We start from the raw sequence: 18,471 nt of genomic DNA, 5'->3' as shown, positions 1-18,471 counted from the left end.
AAAAAGGGTTCTACAAAGGGTTATCCTATGGGGACAGCCAAAGAACCCTTTTAGATTCTAGATAGTGTAGGAGCGATCACCCTGGGGCACACAGATGGAAACAGAACTAATTCACATCCCGCATCTAATTTATATCCAAAACATTTTAAGGAGAGTAGGCCTATTATAACACTGTCTACAAAACATATCATCAACTATATGAATACACATAACAATATCATCCACTATATGAATACACATAACAATATCATCAACTATATGAATACACATAACAATATCATCAACTATATGAATACACATAACAATATCATCAACTATATTAATACACATAACAATATCATCAACTATATGAATACACATAACAATATCATCAACTATATTAATATCATAACAATCGTCGTCTTACCTTTTATATGTCTCTCAATAGAAGTAGAGTCTGGAATGATCATTTGGTCATGGAAAGTTCCTTTAGTTTGTTCTGCTCATTTCCATATCAGGTTCTACCTGTTCTCTCTCCCACTCCCTGTCTCGTTATAGCTCTTACAATGTGCCTTGGCAAACATTCTACAAGTGTCTGGAACTCTATTGGAGGGATGTGACATCATTCTTCCACAAGAAATTCCATCATTTGGTGTTTTGTTGATGGTGGTGGAAAACGTTGTTTCAGGCGCCTCTCCAGAATCTCCCATAAGTGTTCAATTGGGTTGAGACCTGGTGACTGAGACGGCCATGGCACATTGTGAAACATCAGCAAGTTCAGCAGTCTTCATCACTGAAGCTCCTGCCAAACGTGCCCCAACAATCACCAATCGTTAAGCTCTTCCCGAGCAGGGTCGCAGTCTCTCTTCGTTGCAGCTCCTCTCTCCCCAGGGGTAGCAGCTCCTCTCTCCCCAGGGGTATCAGCTCCTCTCTCCCCAGGGGTAGCAGCTCCTCTCTCCCCAGGGGTAACAGCTCCTCTCTCCCCAGGGGTAACAGCTCCTCTCTCTCCCCAGGGGTAACAGCTCCTCTCTCCCCAGGGATAGCAGCTCCTCTCTCCCCTAGGATTTGAAGACATTGGTGGCTTAGCCCATAGCAGTACGGGGGTCCAGGAAGGAATTTCAACAGCTAAATCCATGAATACATAAACAGTGTATTGCCAAAAACCTCTCAACATCTTCAAACATAGACTCCTGTCCAATGAGCCAAACTGATGAAAGAATCCCACAGTACCTAAACACCCACTTTCTCTCTCTCTCTCTCTCTCTTTCTCTGTCTCTCTCTCTCTCTCTCTCTCTCTCTCTCTCTCTCTCTCTCTCTCTCTCTCTCTCTCTCTCTCTCTCTCTCTCTCTCTCTCTCTCTCTCTCTCTCTCTCTCTCTCTCTCTCTCTCTCTCTCTCTCTCTCTCTCTCTCTCTCTCTCTCTCTCTCTCTCTCTCTCTCTCTCTCTCTCTCTCTCTCTCTCTCTCTCTCTCTCTCTCTCTCTCTCTCTCACACACACACACACACACACACAGTGCAGTAATTAGAATCCCTATATCAGCTTTTAGTGATAGTCTACTGTGTGTTCTCCCCTCCTCTGTCTCTCTCCATCACTTTCTCTGTGTCGTCTATTGATGTCTTTCATCTTGTCTGGTGTCTCTCTCCATTATATCCTATTCTTCTGTTGCTGTCTCTATGTCTTGTCTGATGACTCTCTCCATCATATCATATTCTTCTGTTGCTGTCTCTGTGTCTTGTCTGGTGTCTCTCTCCATCATATCCTATTATTCTGTTGCTGTCTCTGTGTATTGTCTGGTGTCTCTCTCCATCATATCCTGTTCTTCTGTTGCTGTCTCTGTGTCTTGTCTGGTATCTCTCTCCATCATATCCTATTCTTCTGTTGCTGTCCCTGTGTCTTGTCTGGTGTCTCTCTCCATCATATCCTATTCTTCTGTTGCTGTCCCTGTGTCTTGTCTGGTGTCTCTCTCCATCATATCCTATTCTTCTGTTGCTGTCTCTGTGTCTTGTCTGGTGTCTCTCTCCATCATATCCTATTATTCTGTTGCTGTCTCTGTGTCTTGTCTGGTGTCTCTCTCCATCATATCCTGTTCTTCTGTTGCTGTCTCGGTGTCTTGTCTGGTATCTCTCTCCATCATATCCTATTCTTCTGTTGCTGTCCCTGTGTCTTGTCTGGTGTCTCTCTCCATCATATCCTATTATTCTGTTGCTGTCCCTGTGTCTTGTCTGGTGTCTCTCTCCATCATATCCTATTCTTCTGTTGCTGTCTCTGTGTCTTGTCTGGTGTCTCTCTCAATCATATCCTATTCTTCTGTTGCTGTCTCTGTGTCTTGTCTGGTGTCTCTCTCCATCATATCCTATTCTTCTGTTGCTGTCTCTGTGTCTTGTCTGGTGTCTCTCTCCATCAACAGAAATATTGGTGAGGGTTAGGCCTACTCTAGTCTGCCTCCTGTCCCTCCTATCGCCATGGATACACCTTCCTGAAAACAATGACTCCATACTTTGCTGAAACCTGTTCTGCCAGTTCATGTCCTTAAAGATGAATGTTGGAATGTTCCAATGTGTTTACCCCAAAAAGATGCCAAGATAGATCACGCATCCATAACTTGTTTCCTGCTTGTAGCAGGCCGCGTTCACAGGAATCCTTTTCTATAACTATAAGTCATATGATTTCATGAGAATATTTTTCTGGAGTGAGAGTGTAATGCAAGTCAAGGTGTCCTTGGATGAATGTCAACAAGATTTATAACCAGCATTGTTAAATTAACTGTTGTAATAAATAAATACAATATTTGTAAATGTATTGTCACAGACACCGGATAGATGCACTGAAATGTGTTGTTTTACAGGGCCATAGTAGTACGGCGCCCCCTGGAGCAAATCAGGTGTAAGTGCCTTGCTTAAGGGCACAGACAGATTTTTACCTTGACGGCTCAGGTATTTGAACCAGCAACCTTTCAGTTACTGTCCCCACTAGGTAATCATACCATACCAGTTCACGCCCTAAAAGAAGACACTGTTCAAGTGTTCAAATGTAGTCCATGAAGAGGTATTAGGATTATGTACACAGCTATTCTGCTGTACAATTGCAAACTGCTGCTACACATTTGGTCAAAGATGAGTTCAGACCTAAATCAGACTTCATAGTATCTGTTATATCTTGTGACAAAGTGTCCTGGTTCAATTATCTTCTATTTCAGAGAAAATGGAGGGTTACATTTGCTTTAACTACACAATCCAAGTAAAAACCAAGGAAACAGCAGTAAGTGAGGTTACTGCCATCTGGCTTTGTTCCACCATGTTCTACTGCAGTTACTACGGTTTTCCTTGGTATTCTATCAGGCTCTGAGTTCAGGCCATCCCGACCATGACACTCACCCTCATACACTCCATGAGACAGCGGGTGATCCAGTTATCACCAGAATAAACACGGCACAATCACGCAGAAACATTATGGTTTAACTCGCATTGAAATGCAAATACCCAGATAATGGTAAGAAAGATAACAAACAAAATATTGAAACGCTCGCTAACATAAAGAAAAGGACAGCATTGATATTAATACAAAGTCACATAAGGATAAACATTCTCCGTGATGAAATAGTTCTTACCTTATGGATAAAAAAAAGCTTGAGGGTTGCTACAATACAACATTCAAAACATGAAAACACAACTACACAACACCATTAATAACAACAAGAAAGCTGGATCAACACATTTAGATTTTTTTTATACTGCACTTTGCTTTTGCATGACCCATACAGATGTTTAAGGTCATACAAAGGCAGAGTGCAGTATCAGCATTTTAGGGGTCATAGGTCAGATCAGTGGTCATAATAAGATGATACATCAGTGCATTTACACTTATCTACCTACGACATATTTGGCTGGACAGCAAAAACAACTTTAAAGCCTTTTTTGTCTTCAGTTGGACTGTTTTCTAGTTGATGCTCTTTGCCTTTGTAGGGCCATTTATTCAAGCAGTCAACGGACAACAACTCTTCAAATCAAATCAAATCAAATTGTATTGGTCACATGCGCCGAATACAACAGGTGCAGACATTACAGTGAAATGCTTACTTACAGCCCTTAACCAACAGTGCATTTATTTTAAACAAAAAAGTAAGAATAAAACAACAACAAAAAAGTGTTGAGAAAAAAAGAGCAGAAGTAAAATAAAGTGACAGTAGGGAGGCTATATATACAGGGGGGTACCGTTGCAGAGTCAATGTGCGGGGGCACCGGCTAGTTGAGGTAGTTGAGGTAATATGTACATGTGGGTAGAGTTAAAGTGACTATGCATAAATACTTGACAGAGTAGCAGCAGCGTAAAAAGGATGGGGTGGGGGGGCCGTGCTAATAGTCCGGGTAGCCATGATTAGCTGTTCAGGAGTCTTATGGCTTGGGGGTAGAAGCTGTTGAGAAGTCTTTTGGACCTAGACTTGGCACTCCGGTACCGCTTGCCGTGCGGTAGCAGAGAGAACAGTCTATGACTAGGGTGGCTGGAGTCTTTGACAATTTTGAGGGCCTTCCTCTGACACCGCCTGGTATAGAGGTCCTGGATGGCAGGAAGCTTGGCCCCAGTGATGTACTGGGCTGTACGCACTACCCTCTGTCGTGCCTTGCGGTCAGAGGCCAAGCAGTTGCCATACCAGGTGGTGATGCAACCAGTCAGGATGCTCTCGATGGTGCAGCTGTATAATTTTTTGAGGATCTGAGGACCCATGCCAAATCTTTTTAGTCTCCTGAGGGGGAATAGGCTTTGTCGTGCCCTCTTCACGACTGTCTTGGTGTGTTTGGACCATGATAGTTCGTTGGTGATGTGGACACCAAGGAACTTGAAGCTCTCAACCTGTTCCACTACAGCCCCGTCGATGAGAATGGGGGCGTGCTCGGTCCTCTTTTTTTTCCTGTAGTCCACAATCATCTCCTTTGTCTTGGTCACGTTGAGGGAGAGGTTGTTGTCCTGGCACCACACGGCCAGATCTCTGACCTCCTCCCTATAGGCTGTCTCATCGTTGTCGGTGATCAGGCCTACCACTGTTGTGTTGTCGGCAAACTTAATGATGGTGTTGGAGTCGTGCCTGGCCATGCAGTCATGGGTGAACAGAGAGTACAGGAGGGGACTGAGCACGCACCCCTGAGGGGCCCCCGTGTTGAGGATCAGTGTGGCAGATGTGTTGTTACCTACCCTTACCACCTGGGGGCGGCCCGTCAGAAAGTCCAGGATCCAGTTGCAGAGGGAGGTGTTTAGTCCCAGGATCCTTAGCTTAGTGATGAGCTTAGAGGGCACTATGGTGTTGAATGCTGAGCTGTAGTAAATGAATAGCATTCTCACGTAGGTGTTCCTCTTGTCCAGGTGAGAAATGGCAGTGTGGAGTGTGATAGAGATTGCATCATCTGTGGATCTGTTGGGGCGGTATGCAAATTGGAGTGGGTCTAGGGTTTCTGGGATTATGCTGTTGATGTGAGCCATGACCAGTCTTTCAAAGCACTTCATGGCTACAGACGTCAGTGCTACGGGTCGGTAGTCATTTAGGCAGGTTATCTTAGAGTTCTTGGGCACGGGGAATGCAATCACGGGGAAAACACTTTTGAAAGCAGTTTTGACCTTTGTTAAAAAAAGAGGGGGATCCAAGCTTTCCATTGATAAAACATTTATTTCTATACTCCTACAATCACGCTAAAGCATTGTTTTAAAAATGCAGTTACAACCGGAGTATCAAGCATGGCTTAGGAACATTTGCAACAGAGCTCTTAAAGGGGCAACGGCATCTTAAAAGGGCAATTACACACTTTGTAATAGAAACCCCCCCAACAACAATTCTGAGTGAATAATAATATGCTGCATCCACTATGCTGCATCCGTTGGGCTACAGGTGATCATGCTTATTGCTAATAGCACATCTGATAATAGACCATGAATATAGGATATATGGTTCAATATGTTAAAATCATTTAACATCTGATAATAGACCATGCATACAGGATATATGGTTCAATATGTTAAAATCATTTAACATCTGATAACAGACCATGCATACAGGATATATGGTTCAATATGTTAAAATCATTTAACATCTGATAACAGACCATGCATACAGGCTATATGGTCCAATATGTTAAAATCATTTAACATCATCTTTACCAATATCTTATTGGGCTCATTCATGGAGGTGGAAATTATATTTTAGATGGTGTCAGCATCATTGTATTTTCATTCATTCTAGAGTAGAACGACCTTTTTCTTGTCACCAGATCTGAGCTTCTTAGAGCTGAGCTTCTCAAGAAGTTTCCCCAGGAGGACCCTGGGAACCCTGAGCAAGGGGACTGGAATTGGTCAAATTTGCAGTTTAATACATTTACAAAAATGATCCTCTTTTCCTAAAAGCATGTCGGTCATGACTTGTTTACGTGAAAGGGGAGATTAATTTAGCACAAGACAATCAATCTGAGATCGACATAAGGATTTTTTTTTGCTTTAACCCCTGATATTTAGCTGTTCTACGAGTATGAATGGTCTGAGGCAGGCGTTAGATTACAAGCGTTTTCAAGTGTAACGTTAATAACAATGGTTTTGGGGAACTTCTCCGAGATTTAATGATGCTCCTAACGATGAACTTAGCCTTAAGATGCTTTTGGGAAACTGGATCCTGGATGAGACCATCTGCTAAATGACTAAAATGTCAAATGTAAGGTTTTAAATACAAATATCATATTACTGTCAAAAAAAAAGAAGAAAAAAAATATTGATTTCACAAATATTATATTTGTACAGTTCTTTATTTTAAATGTTGTTATTTTTACATTTGACTGTGTAAAACCTAGCAGTACTACTTATTTCTCTGAGAGTTATGCAGATATGTAGCATTTTGCACAAAAAAACATGATTATTTGTCTATCTGAAATGAAACCATCAAGTGATAGATTTTAAACAATACCATGATTAGAGAGTGAAAAAATGCACCAATCTCTTTCATAATTTCTTTAAACAATAAATGCTAATATACCAACATTTCTGAAAAGTGATATACAGCATTTTGGAATGAAACTCTTCTCATGTTTCCCCATCTGAGCTCAGAGTAGATGAGAGACTGAGGGGCGGTTTCCCAGAAAGAGTTTAATTGAAGTCAGGACCAGGTAAATTCTACTGAAGTATCTCCACAATATCCCCACACGTCTTATTACCTGTTCAGTCTGGCTGTAGCAGGCTGCCTAGTAAATTAAATGTCTTTGGCCCCATTACACTAAAACATGTAAGCACAATGTTGTCCTCATCAATGTCATTTGCAAGAACAAAATATTAAAACTGTTCTGTATATGAGCTCCACTGCTCAATACTTTAATCAAACTGTCCAATGTTTCCAACAATTCCAGCCATTTTTAATTTCTCAATAGGCTCCTGATTGTCACTCACTTCAATATTGTCCTCAACCACAGCAATATTTTCCTCAGTCACATGATCTTCATTCACTTCACTCACTGACGTTTCCTCCTCAAATTCACTCTTTTAGCAGTTTTAATTCCAACGTTAGTCTTCACAGTTGAATAAATGTCATTTCCTTTAATCACTGTATATTCCTCCCTTTTTAATCAAGTTGTTTTCCCGCTCCGACATCCGTCTCCAGTCCTTTTCTGCCGTCCATGACGATGCTAACTCTCTTTCTTAGCTAGCTGGACTATGTACCTGCCTCTGCTAGCAATACACTGTGCTAACATTAGCCTATTCTGTACCACAGAAAAAAAACAGTTTTAAACAGTTGTAAAACCCCACTTCTTCCAGACAGAATAGTTCCTGTAGATTCAGACTTACTCATCACCAATCTTTTGTTATGTCTCGTGGGTTTCATAACCACGTCTGTATAACAATTCAATAATGATGAGACAGGAGACAGGAATCAGTTCAACCATTTATCTGGAACGTGATCATCTCAACATATACAAACCCCCATGATGCTCTGCAGCACAACCCCAATATACAACAAATACATATATAAGTAAATGGACAATAAACAAAACTCATAGAGGAATTTAAATGTTCAGTTGTAGAAAGTAGGGCCATGGGATAGGGTCAGAAAGGTAAGTATGTTTGATAACTGGTTCCAGAGGTGACATAACAAGCATAAGGTCCATTATAACACAGTGAAGTAGAGGTGGGAGCTAAAAGCAGACATGGACAGTGAGACGGTGTGAGGAGGTCAGGGGTGAAACACTAGATCAGGACAGGTAGAAATGGCAGGGCTGGAAATAGACACAGAGACACATTCTGATCATGGCTCAGACCTGACCTGAGACACCCAAACAGAAGATGCCATAGCAAAGTCCTGTCCAGTAGGCTATATGGGATTTCCTTTCATCAAACTCCAACACATGGAAATGTGTCCAGTGTGTGTGTGTCCAGTGTGTGTGTGTGTGTGTCCAGTGTGTGTGTCCTGTGTGTGTGTGTGTATGTCCAGTGTGTGTGTGTGTCCAGTGTGTGTGTGTGTCCAGTGTGTGTGTGTGTGTGCATGTCCAGTGTGTGTGTCCAGCGTGTGTGTTTGTGTGTGTCCAGTATGTGTGTGTCTCCATTGTGTGTGTGTGTGTCCAGTGTGTGTGTGTATGTGTTCAGTGTGTGTGTGTGTGTCTAGTGTATGTATGTGTGTTCAGTGTGTGTGTGTTCAGTGTGTGTGTGTGTCCAGTGTGTGTGTGTGGATGTGTGTCCAGTGTGTTTGTGTGTGTGTGTGTGTCCAGTGTGTGTGTTTTTGTGTGTGTGTCCAGTGTGTGTGTGAGTGTGTCCAGTGTGTGTGTGTATGTGTTCAGTGTGTGTGTGTGTGTCCAGTGTGTGTTCAGTGTGTGTGTGTTCAGTGTGTGTGTGTGTGTCCAGTGTGTGTGTATGTGTTCAGTGTGTGTGTGTGTCTAGTGTATGTGTGAGTGTGTCCAGTGTGTGTGTCCTGTGTGTGTGTGTGTGTGTGTGTGTCAGGTGTGTGTGTGTGTGTCCAGTGTGTGTGTGTGTGTGTGTCCAGTGTGTGTGTCATGTGTGTGTGTGTGTGTCAGGTGTGTGTGTCCAGTGTGTATGTGTGTGGGTCGTGTGTGTGTGTCCAGTGTGTATGTGTGTGGGTACAGTGTGAGTGTGTGTGTGTGTGTGTGTGTCCGGTGTGTGTGTGTCCAGCGTATGTTTGTGTGTCCAGTGTGTGTGTCCAGTGTGTGTGAGTGTGTGTGTGTGTCCAGTGTTTGTGTGTGCGTCCAGTGTGTGTGAGTGTGTGTAAGTGTGTATGTGTGTGTGTCCAGTGTGTGTGTGTGTGTCCAGTGTGTGTGAGTGTGTGTGTCCAGTGTGTGTGTCCAGTGTGTGTGTGTGTGTGTGTCCAGTGTGTGTGAGTGTGTGTGTGTGTATGTGTGTGTGTGTGTGTCCTGTGTGTGTGTGTGTGTCAGGTGTGCGTGTGTGTCCAGTGTGTGTGTGTGTGTCCAGTGTGTGTGTGTGTCCAGTGTGTGTGTTTCCTGTGTGTTTGTGTGTGTGTCAGGTGTGTGTGTGTCCATTGTGTATGTGTATGTCCTGTGTGTGTGTGTGTGTTTGTGTGTGTCCAATTTGTTTGAGTGTGTGTAAGTGTGTATGTGTGTGTGACCAGTGTGTGTGTGTGTGTCCAGTGTGTGTGAGTGTGTGTGTCCAGTGTGTGTGTGTGTGTCCAGTGTGTGTGAGTTTGTGTGTGTGTGTGTGTGTGTGTGTGTGTGTTGTGTGTGTGTGTGTCCAGTGTGTGTGAGTGTGTGTGTCCAGTGTGTGTGTGTGTCCAGTGTGTGTGTGTGTGTCCAGTGTGTGTGTGTTTTTGTGTGTGTCCAGTGTGTGTGAGTGTGTGTGTCTAGTGTGTGTGTGTGTCCAGTGTGTGTGTGTGTGTGTGTCCAGTGTGAGTGTGTGTGTGTGTGTGTCCAGTGTGTGTGTGTCCAGCGTATGTGTGTGTGTGTCCAGTGTGTGTGTGTGTGTGTGTGTGTCCAGTGTGTGTGAGTGTGTGTGTCCAGTGTGTGTGTGTGTCCAGTGTGTGTGTGTGTCCAGTGTGTGTGTGTGTGGGTGTGTGTGTCCAGTGTGTGTGAGTGTGTGTGTCCAGTGTGTGTGTGTGTGTGTCAAGTGTGTGTGAGTGTGTGTGACCAGTGTGTGTTTTCAGTGTGTGTGTGTGTGTGTGTCCGTCCTGTGTGTGTGTCCTGTGTGTGTGTGTGTGTGTGTCAGGTGTATGTGTGTGTCCTGTGTGTGTGTGTGTGTGTCAGGTGTGTGTGTGTGTGTCCAGTGTGTGTGTGTGTCCTGTGTGTGTGTCCAGTGTGTGTGTTTCAGGTGTGTGTGTGTCCAGTGTGTATGTGTATGTCCTGTGTGTGTGTGTCCAGTGTGTATGAGTGTGTGTCCTGTGTGTGTGTGTGTGTGTGTGTGTGTTTGTCCAGTGTGTGTGTGTGTGTGTGTGTGTGTGTGTGTGTGTGTGTGTCCAGTGTGTGTGTGTCCTCTGTGTGTGTGTGTCCAGTGTGTGTGTGTGTTCAGTGTGTGTGTATGTGTCCAGTGTGTGTGTATGTCCAGAGTGTGTGTGTGTCCAGTGTGTGGGTGTGTTTGTCCAGTGTGTGTCCAGTGTGTGTGTGTGTGATCAGTGTGTGTGTGTGTCCTGTGTGTGTGTGTGTGTGTGTGTGTGTGTGTGTGTGTGTGTGTGTGTGTGTTTGTCCGGTGTGTGTGTGTGTTCAGTGTGTTTGTTCAGTGTGTGTGTGTGTGTGTGTGTGTGTGTGTGTACAGTGTTTGTGTATCAAGTGTGTTTGTGTGTCCAGTGTGTGTCAGTGTGTGTGTCCAGTGTGTGTGTTTCCTGTGTGTTTGTGTGTGTGTCAGGTGTGTGTGTGTCCATTGTGTATGTGTATGTCCTGTGTGTGTGTGTGTGTTTGTGTGTGTCCAATTTGTTTGAGTGTGTGTAAGTGTGTATGTGTGTGTGACCAGTGTGTGTGTGTGTGTGTCCAGTGTGTGTGAGTGTGTGTGTCCAGTGTGTGTGTGTGTGTCCAGTGTGTGTGAGTGTGTGTGTGTGTGTGTGTGTGTGTGTGTGTGTGTGTGTGTGTGTGTGTGTGTGTCGTGTGTGTGTGTGTCCAGTGTGTGTGAGTGTGTGTGTCCAGTGTGTGTGTGTGTCCAGTGTGTGTGTGTGTGTGTCCAGTGTGTGTGTGTTTTTGTGTGTGTCCAGTGTGTGTGAGTGTGTGTGTCTAGTGTGTGTGTGTGTCCAGTGTGTGTGTGTGTGTGTGTGTCCAGTGTGAGTGTGTGTGTGTGTCCAGTGTGTGTGTGTCCAGCGTATGTGTGTGTGTGTCCAGTGTGTGTGTGTGTGTGTGTGTCCAGTGTGTGTGAGTGTGTGTGTCCAGTGTGTGTGTGTGTCCAGTGTGTGTGTGTCCAGTGTGTGTGTGTGTGGGTGTGTGTGTCCAGTGTGTGTGAGTGTGTGTGTCCAGTGTGTGTGTGTGTGTGTGTCAAGTGTGTGTGAGTGTGTGTGACCAGTGTGTGTTTTCAGTGTGTGTGTGTGTGTGTCCGTCCTGTGTGTGTGTCCTGTGTGTGTGTGTGTGTGTGTCAGGTGTATGTGTGTGTCCTGTGTGTGTGTGTGTGTGTGTCAGGTGTGTGTGTGTGTGTCCAGTGTGTGTGTGTGTCCTGTGTGTGTGTCCAGTGTGTGTGTGTTTCAGGTGTGTGTGTGTCCAGTGTGTATGTGTATGTCCTGTGTGTGTGTGTCCAGTGTGTATGAGTGTGTGTCCTGTGTGTGTGTGTGTGTGTGTTTGTCCAGTGTGTGTGTGTGTGTGTGTGTGTGTGTGTGTGTGTCAAGTGTGTGTGTGTCCTCTGTGTGTGTGTGTCCAGTGTGTGTGTGTGTTCAGTGTGTGTGTATGTGTCCAGTGTGTGTGTGTGCCCAGAGTGTGTGTGTGTCCAGTGTGTTGGTGTGTTTGTCCAGTGTGTGTCCAGTGTGTGTGTGTGTGATCAGTGTGTGTGTGTGTCCTGTGTGTGTGTGTGTGTGTGTGTGTGTGTGTGTGTGTGTGTGTGTGTGTGTGTGTGTGTGTGTGTGTGTGTGTGTTTGTCCGGTGTGTGTGTGTGTTCAGTGTGTTTGTTCAGTGTGTGTGTGTGTGTGTGTGTGTGTGTGTGTGTGTGTGTGTGTACAGTGTTTGTGTATCAAGTGTGTTTGTGTGTCCAGTGTGTGTCAGTGTGTGTGTCCAGTGTGTGTGTGTGTTCAGTATGTGTTTGTGTGTGTCCAGTGTGTGTGTGTGTCCAGTGTGTGTGTCCAGTGTGTCAGTGTGTGTCCAGTGTGTGTCCAGTGTGTGTGTGTCCTCTGTTTGTGTGTGTGTGTGTACAGTGTGTGTGTGTTCAGTGTGTGTGTCTGTGTCCAGTGTGTGTGTGTGTGTCCAGAGTGTGTGTGTGTGTCCATTGTGTGTGTGTGTCCAGTGTGTGGGTGTGTTTATCCAGTGTGTGTCCAGTGTGTGTGTGTGTCCAGTGTGTGTGTGTCCAGTGTGTGTGTGTCTGTTCAGTGTGTGTGTGTTCAGTGTGTGTGTCTCCATTGTGTGTGTGTGTTTGTGTCCAGTGTGTGTGTGTGTCCAGTGTGAGTGTGTGTGTGTGTGTGTCCAGTGTGTGTGTGTGTGTGTGTCCTGTGTGTGTCCAGTGTGTGTCCTGTGTGTGTGTGTGTCCAGTGTTTGTGTTTGTGTGTCCAGTGTGTGTGTGTGTGTGTGTGTGTGTGTGTGTCTGTGTGTCCAGTGTGAGTAAGTATGTGTGTTTGTGTCCTTTGTGTGTATGTGTCCAGTGTGTGTGTTTACAGTGTGTGTGTGTTTGTGTGTGTGTGTGTCCAGTGTGAGTAAGTCTGTGTGTTTGTGTGTGTCCAGTGTGTCCGGTTTGTGTCCAGTGTGTGTGCGTGTGTGTGTGTGTGTGTGTGTCCAGTGTGTGTGTGTGTGTGTGTGTGTGTGTGTGTCCAGTGTGTGTGTGTGTGTGTGTGTGTTTGTCCAGTGTGTGTGTATGTGTCACACAAACACACACACACTGGACAAACACACACACACACGACACACACACACACACTGGACACACACAGACACACACACACACACAGGACAAACACACACACACACACCGGACACACACACACACTGCACACACACAGACACACACACATTGGACACACACACACACACATTGGACACACACACACACACACACATTGGACACACACACACACACACACACACACACACAGTCAGCATATAACTTGTGTGTGTCCAGTGTGTGTGTGTGTGTGTGTGTGGGGGGGGGGGGGGGGGTGCGTGTGTGTGTGTGTGTGTGTGTGTGTCCAGTGTGTGTGTTTGTGTGTGTGTTCAGTGTGTGTGTGTGTTTGTCTGTCCAGTGTGTGATTGTGTGTGTGTGTCCAGTGTGTTTGTGTGTGTGTCCAGTGTGTGTGTGTATGTCCAGTGTGTGTGTGTGTGTCTAGTGTGAGTGTGTGTGTCCAGTGTGTGTGTGTGCGTCCAGTGTGTGTGTGGGTGTGTGTTCAGTGTGTGAGTGTTTGTGTGTCCAGTGTGTGTGTGTGTGTGTCCAGTGTGTGTGTGTGTCCAGTGTGTGTGTGTTTGTGTGTATGTGTGTGTGTGTGTCCAGTGTTAGTGAGTGTGTGTGTGTGTGTTCAGTGTGATTGTGTGTGTGTCCAGTGTGTGTGTGTGTGTGTGTGTGTGTGTGTGTGTGTGTGTCTAGTGTGAGTGTGTGTGTCCAGTGTGTGTGTGTTTGTCCAGTGTGTGTGTGTTTGTGTGTGTGTGTGTGTGTGTGTGTGTGTGTGTGTGTGTGTGTGTGTCCAGTGTGAGTGTGTGGGACCAGTGTGTGTGTGTGTGTCCAGTGTGTGTGTGTGAGTCAAGTGTGTGTATATGTCCAGTGTGTTTGTGTGTGTGTGTGTGTCCAGTGTGTGTGTGTTTGTCCAGTGTGTGTGTGTGTATCACACACACACATACACACACTGGACACACACTGGACACACAAACTGGACACACACACACACACACTGGACCCACACACACACAAACACACTGGACACACACTGGACACACACTGGACACACACACACTCACACTGGACACACACACACACTGGACACACACACACACTGGACCCACACACACACTGGACACACACACACACACTGGACACACACCACACACACACACACACACCACACACACACACAAACTAGAGACACACACACACACACACCACACACACACACACACACACACACACCACACACACACACACACACACACACACACACAGTCTTTATATAACTTAGTCCAAGTGGTGGTCAGAATGTTTGTCTTAACTAGCCTGATAACTCCAACATGTCTGATATGAACATTGACATAAACCCTCTACATACTTGAGTTTCTCCAGTCTGCAGTGTGGATCCTCCAGTCCAGCAGAGAGCAGTCTGACTCCGGAGTCTCCTGGGTGATTGTAGCTCAGGTCCAGCTCTCTCAGGTGTGAGGGGTTTGACTTCAGAGCTGAGACCAGAGAAGCACAGCCTTCCTCTGTGACTAGACAGCCTGACAGCCTGCAAAGAGTCAAATCATATTAAAACCACACTGCTATTCTTTGGTGGTGAAAATAGTGGCAGTATATTTTTTATACATTTTCATTTATACCAGTGTCCTGAAACCTGCCATATATATATCATTATTAGAAAAAATCATAATATTGTGTGTAGAGAGAAAAATGTTTCATTATTAGAAATGACAAATTATCAAAGTATTGCTTGTAGATAGAAAAATGTATAGTACGAATATTTGAGTAGACTGACCAGAGCAGTTTAAAAAGCAGTATCAGTCAAAAGACAGACAGGGAGGTATCAGATTTAGATTGTATTGAGTATACAGTCCACACCATATCTAGTTTGACAGTGAAGCTAACATTTTAAATGTGGCTCTGTACTCCAGCATTTTGGGTTTGAGATCAAATGTTTCATATGAGGTGACAGTATATAATGTCACCTTTTATTTGAGGATATTTTAATACATATCTGTTTCACCGTTTAGAAATGAAAGCTCTTTATGTATCTAGTCCCCCTATTTGAAGAAGTCATAAGTATTCTGACCAATTCACTTATAGTGTATTAAAGTAGTCAAAGTTGAGTATTTGGTCCCAAACTCGTTGGTTGCATTTGCAGTTTGTTTTGGTTGTGTTTTGGGTTATGTTTTGCCCAATAGTAACTGAATGGTGGATGATGACTGGAGTAATTTTCTGTCTAAGTGAGTAGATAACATGTTTCTAAACACTACTAAATTAATCCTGATGATGCCATGATTAACACAAATCATGAATCAGTCATGAAAAATGATGAGTGAGAAATTTACAGAGGCTACAACAAAACATGCTAACCTCTCACCATTACCAATAACAGAGGGGGTATGATCCCTGTTCCTCTGTAACTTTCTCATTCATCATCATTCACGATTCATTCATGATTATTCATAATCATGGTAGCATCCACATGAATGTAGAAGTGTTCAGAAACATCTTCTATTCTTACTGACAATACAAGTGAAGTGACTCCAAAATGACAGGACATTATTCACCATTCAGTTTCTATTGGAAAAACATAATCCAAAACACAACCAAGACAAACTGCAAATGTATTCAACAAGTTTGTAGATTCACAAGCTTGATGTAATCACTGCAGGTAAGGAATATGGGACCAAATACTAAACTTATGACTACTTTAATACAATATAAGTGAATATGTCCAAATTATTACGACTTCTTCAAATGGGAGAACTAGATACATAAAGTGATTTCATTTCTAAACAGTAAAACAGATATGTATGAAAAACCTCAAATAAAAGGTGACATTCTGTACTGTCACCTCATATGAAACATTCTATCTCAAATCCAAAATGCTGGAGCATAGCGCCAAATTTAAAACTGTAAGCTTCACTGTCCAAACACATATGGTGTGGACTATGTGTGCCTGGTAAACACATGTGGATCTGGTGAACAGTTATCACTTGTTGACCAACTACAGGAATACTGACCTCAGAGTCTCCAGTTTACAGTGGGGATTCCCCAGTCCAGCAGAGAGCAGCTTCACTCCTGAATCCTTCAGGTCATTGTTACTCAGATCCAGCTCTCTCAGGTGTGAGGGGTTTGACTTCAGAGCTGAGACCAGAGAAGCACAGCCTTCATCTGTGACTTGACAGCCTGACAGCCTGCAAAGAGTCAAATCATATTAAAACCACACTGTTATTCTTTGGTGGTGAAAATAGTGGCAGTATATTTTTTCAACATTTTCATTTATACCAGTGTCCTGAAACCTGCCATATATATATCATTATTTGAAAAAATCATAATATTGTGTGTAGGGAGAAAAATGTATAGTACGAATATTTGAGTAGACTGACCAGAGCAGTTTAAAAAGCAGTATCAGTCAAAAGACAGACAGTGAGGTATCAGATTTAGATTGTATTGAGTATACAGTCCACACCATATCTATTTTGACAGTGAGGCTAACATTTTAAATGTGGCTCTATACGCCAGCATTTTGGATTTGAGATCAAATGTGTCATATGAGATGACAGTATATAATGTCACTTTATATTTGAAGGTATTTTCATACATACAGTGAGGGAAAAAAGTATTTGATTCCCTGCTGATTTTGTACGTTTGCCCACTGACAAAGACATGATCAGTCTATAATTTTAATGGTAGGTTTATTTGAACAGTGAGAGACAGAATAACAACAAAAAAATCCAGAAAAATGCATATCAAAAATGTTATAAGTTGATTTGCATTTTAATGAGGGAAATAAGTATTTGACCCCTCTGCAAAACATGACTTAGTACTTGGTGGCAAAACCCTTGTTGGCAAACACAGAGGTCAGATGTTTCTTGTAGTTGGCCACCAGGTTTGAACACATCTCAGGAGGGATTTTGTCCCACTCCTCTTTGCAGATCTTCTCCAAGTCATTAAGGTTTCGAGGCTGATGTTTGGCAACTCGAACCTTGAGCTCCCTCCACATATTTTCTATGAGATTAAGGTCTGGAGACTGGCTAGGCCACTCCAGGACCTTAATGTGCTTCTTCTTGAGCCACTCCTTTGTTGCCTTGGCCGTGTGTTTTGGGTCATTGTCATGCTGGAATACCCATCCACGACCCATTTTCAATGCCCTGGCTGAGGGAGGTTCTCACCCAAGATTTGACGGTACATGGCCCCGTCCATCGTCCCTTTGATGCGGTGAAGTTGTCCTGTGCCCTTAGCATAATGTTTCCACCTCCATGTTTGATGGTGGGGATGGTGTTCTTGGGGTCATAGGCACCATTCCTCCACGGCGAGTTGAGTTGATGGCAAAGAGCTCGATTTTGGTCTCATCTGACCACAACACTTTCACCCAGTTCTCCTCTGAATCATTCAGATGTTCATTGGCAAACTTCAGACGGCCCTGTATATGTGCTTTCTTGAGCAGGGAGACCTTGCGGGCGCTGCAGGATTTCAGTCCTTCACGGTGTAGTGTGTTACCAATTGTTTTCTTGGTGACTATGGTCCCAGCTGCCTTGAGATCATTGACAAGATCCTCCCGTGTAGTTCTGGGCTGATTCCTCACTGTTCTCATGATCATTGCAACTCCACAAGGTGAGATCTTGCATGGAGCCCCAGGCCGAGGGAGATTGACAGTTCTTCTGTGTTTCTTCCATTTGCGAATAATCGCACCAACTGTTGTCACCTTCTCACCAAACTGCTTGGCGATGGTCTTGTAGCCCATTCCAGCCTTGTGTAGGTCTACAATCTTGTCCCTGACATCCTTGGAGAGCTCTTTGGTCTTGGCCATGGTGGAGAGTTTGGAATCTGATTGATTGATTGCTCCTGTGGACAGGTGTCTTTTATACAGGTAACAAACTGAGATTAGGAGAACTCCCTTTAAGAGTGTGCTCCTAATCTCAGCTCGTTACCTGTATAAAAGACACCTGGGAGCCAGAAATCTTTCTGATTGAGAGGGGGTCAAATACTTATTTCCCTCATTAAAATGCAAATCAATTTATAACATTTTTGACATACGTTTTTCTGGATTTTTTTGTTGTTATTCTGTCTCTCACTGTTCAAATGAACCTACCATTAAAATTATAGACTGATCATGTCTTAGTCAGTGGGCAAACGTACAAAATCAGCAGGGGATCAAATACTTTTTTCCCTCACTGTATCTTGTTTCACCATTTAGAAATGAAAGCACTTTATGTATCTAGTCCCCCTATTTGTAGAAGTCATAAGTATTCTGACCAATTCACTTATAATGCATTAAAGTAGTCAAAAGGTGAGTATTTGGTTGTAAACTTGTTGGTTGCATTTGCAGTTTGTTTTGGTTGTGTTTTGGGTTATGTTTTGCCCGATAGTAACTGAATGGTGGATGATGACTGGAGTAATTTTCTGTCTAAGTGAGTAATTAATATGTTTCTAAACACTACTAAATTAATCCTGATGATGCCATGATTAAGAAAAATCATGAATGAATCATGAATAATAATGAATGAGAAAGTTACAG

General features: G+C 43.7%; 1 protein-coding gene across 1 annotated transcript in view; it reads right to left on the bottom strand.

Annotated features, from left to right (window-relative positions):
* Positions 1–14,505, bottom strand: part of LOC311141994 (stonustoxin subunit beta-like) — a 43,686-nt gene extending 29,181 nt beyond the window's left edge. Inside the window, exon 1 of the mRNA XM_084177541.1 lies at positions 14,323–14,505. The gene's annotated coding sequence lies outside the window, so the exon portion shown is untranslated. The remainder of the gene's footprint in view (positions 1–14,322) is intronic.
* Between the last annotated feature and the right edge of the window lie 3,966 nt (positions 14,506–18,471).

This window comes from Coregonus lavaretus (assembly GCF_964263955.1).
Source record: "Coregonus lavaretus genome assembly, chromosome: 2".
In the NCBI taxonomy this organism is placed as follows: domain Eukaryota; kingdom Metazoa; phylum Chordata; class Actinopteri; order Salmoniformes; family Salmonidae; genus Coregonus; species Coregonus lavaretus.
The sequence above is the reverse complement of the archived record's forward strand: the minus strand, read 5'-3'. Positions and strand labels throughout refer to the sequence as shown.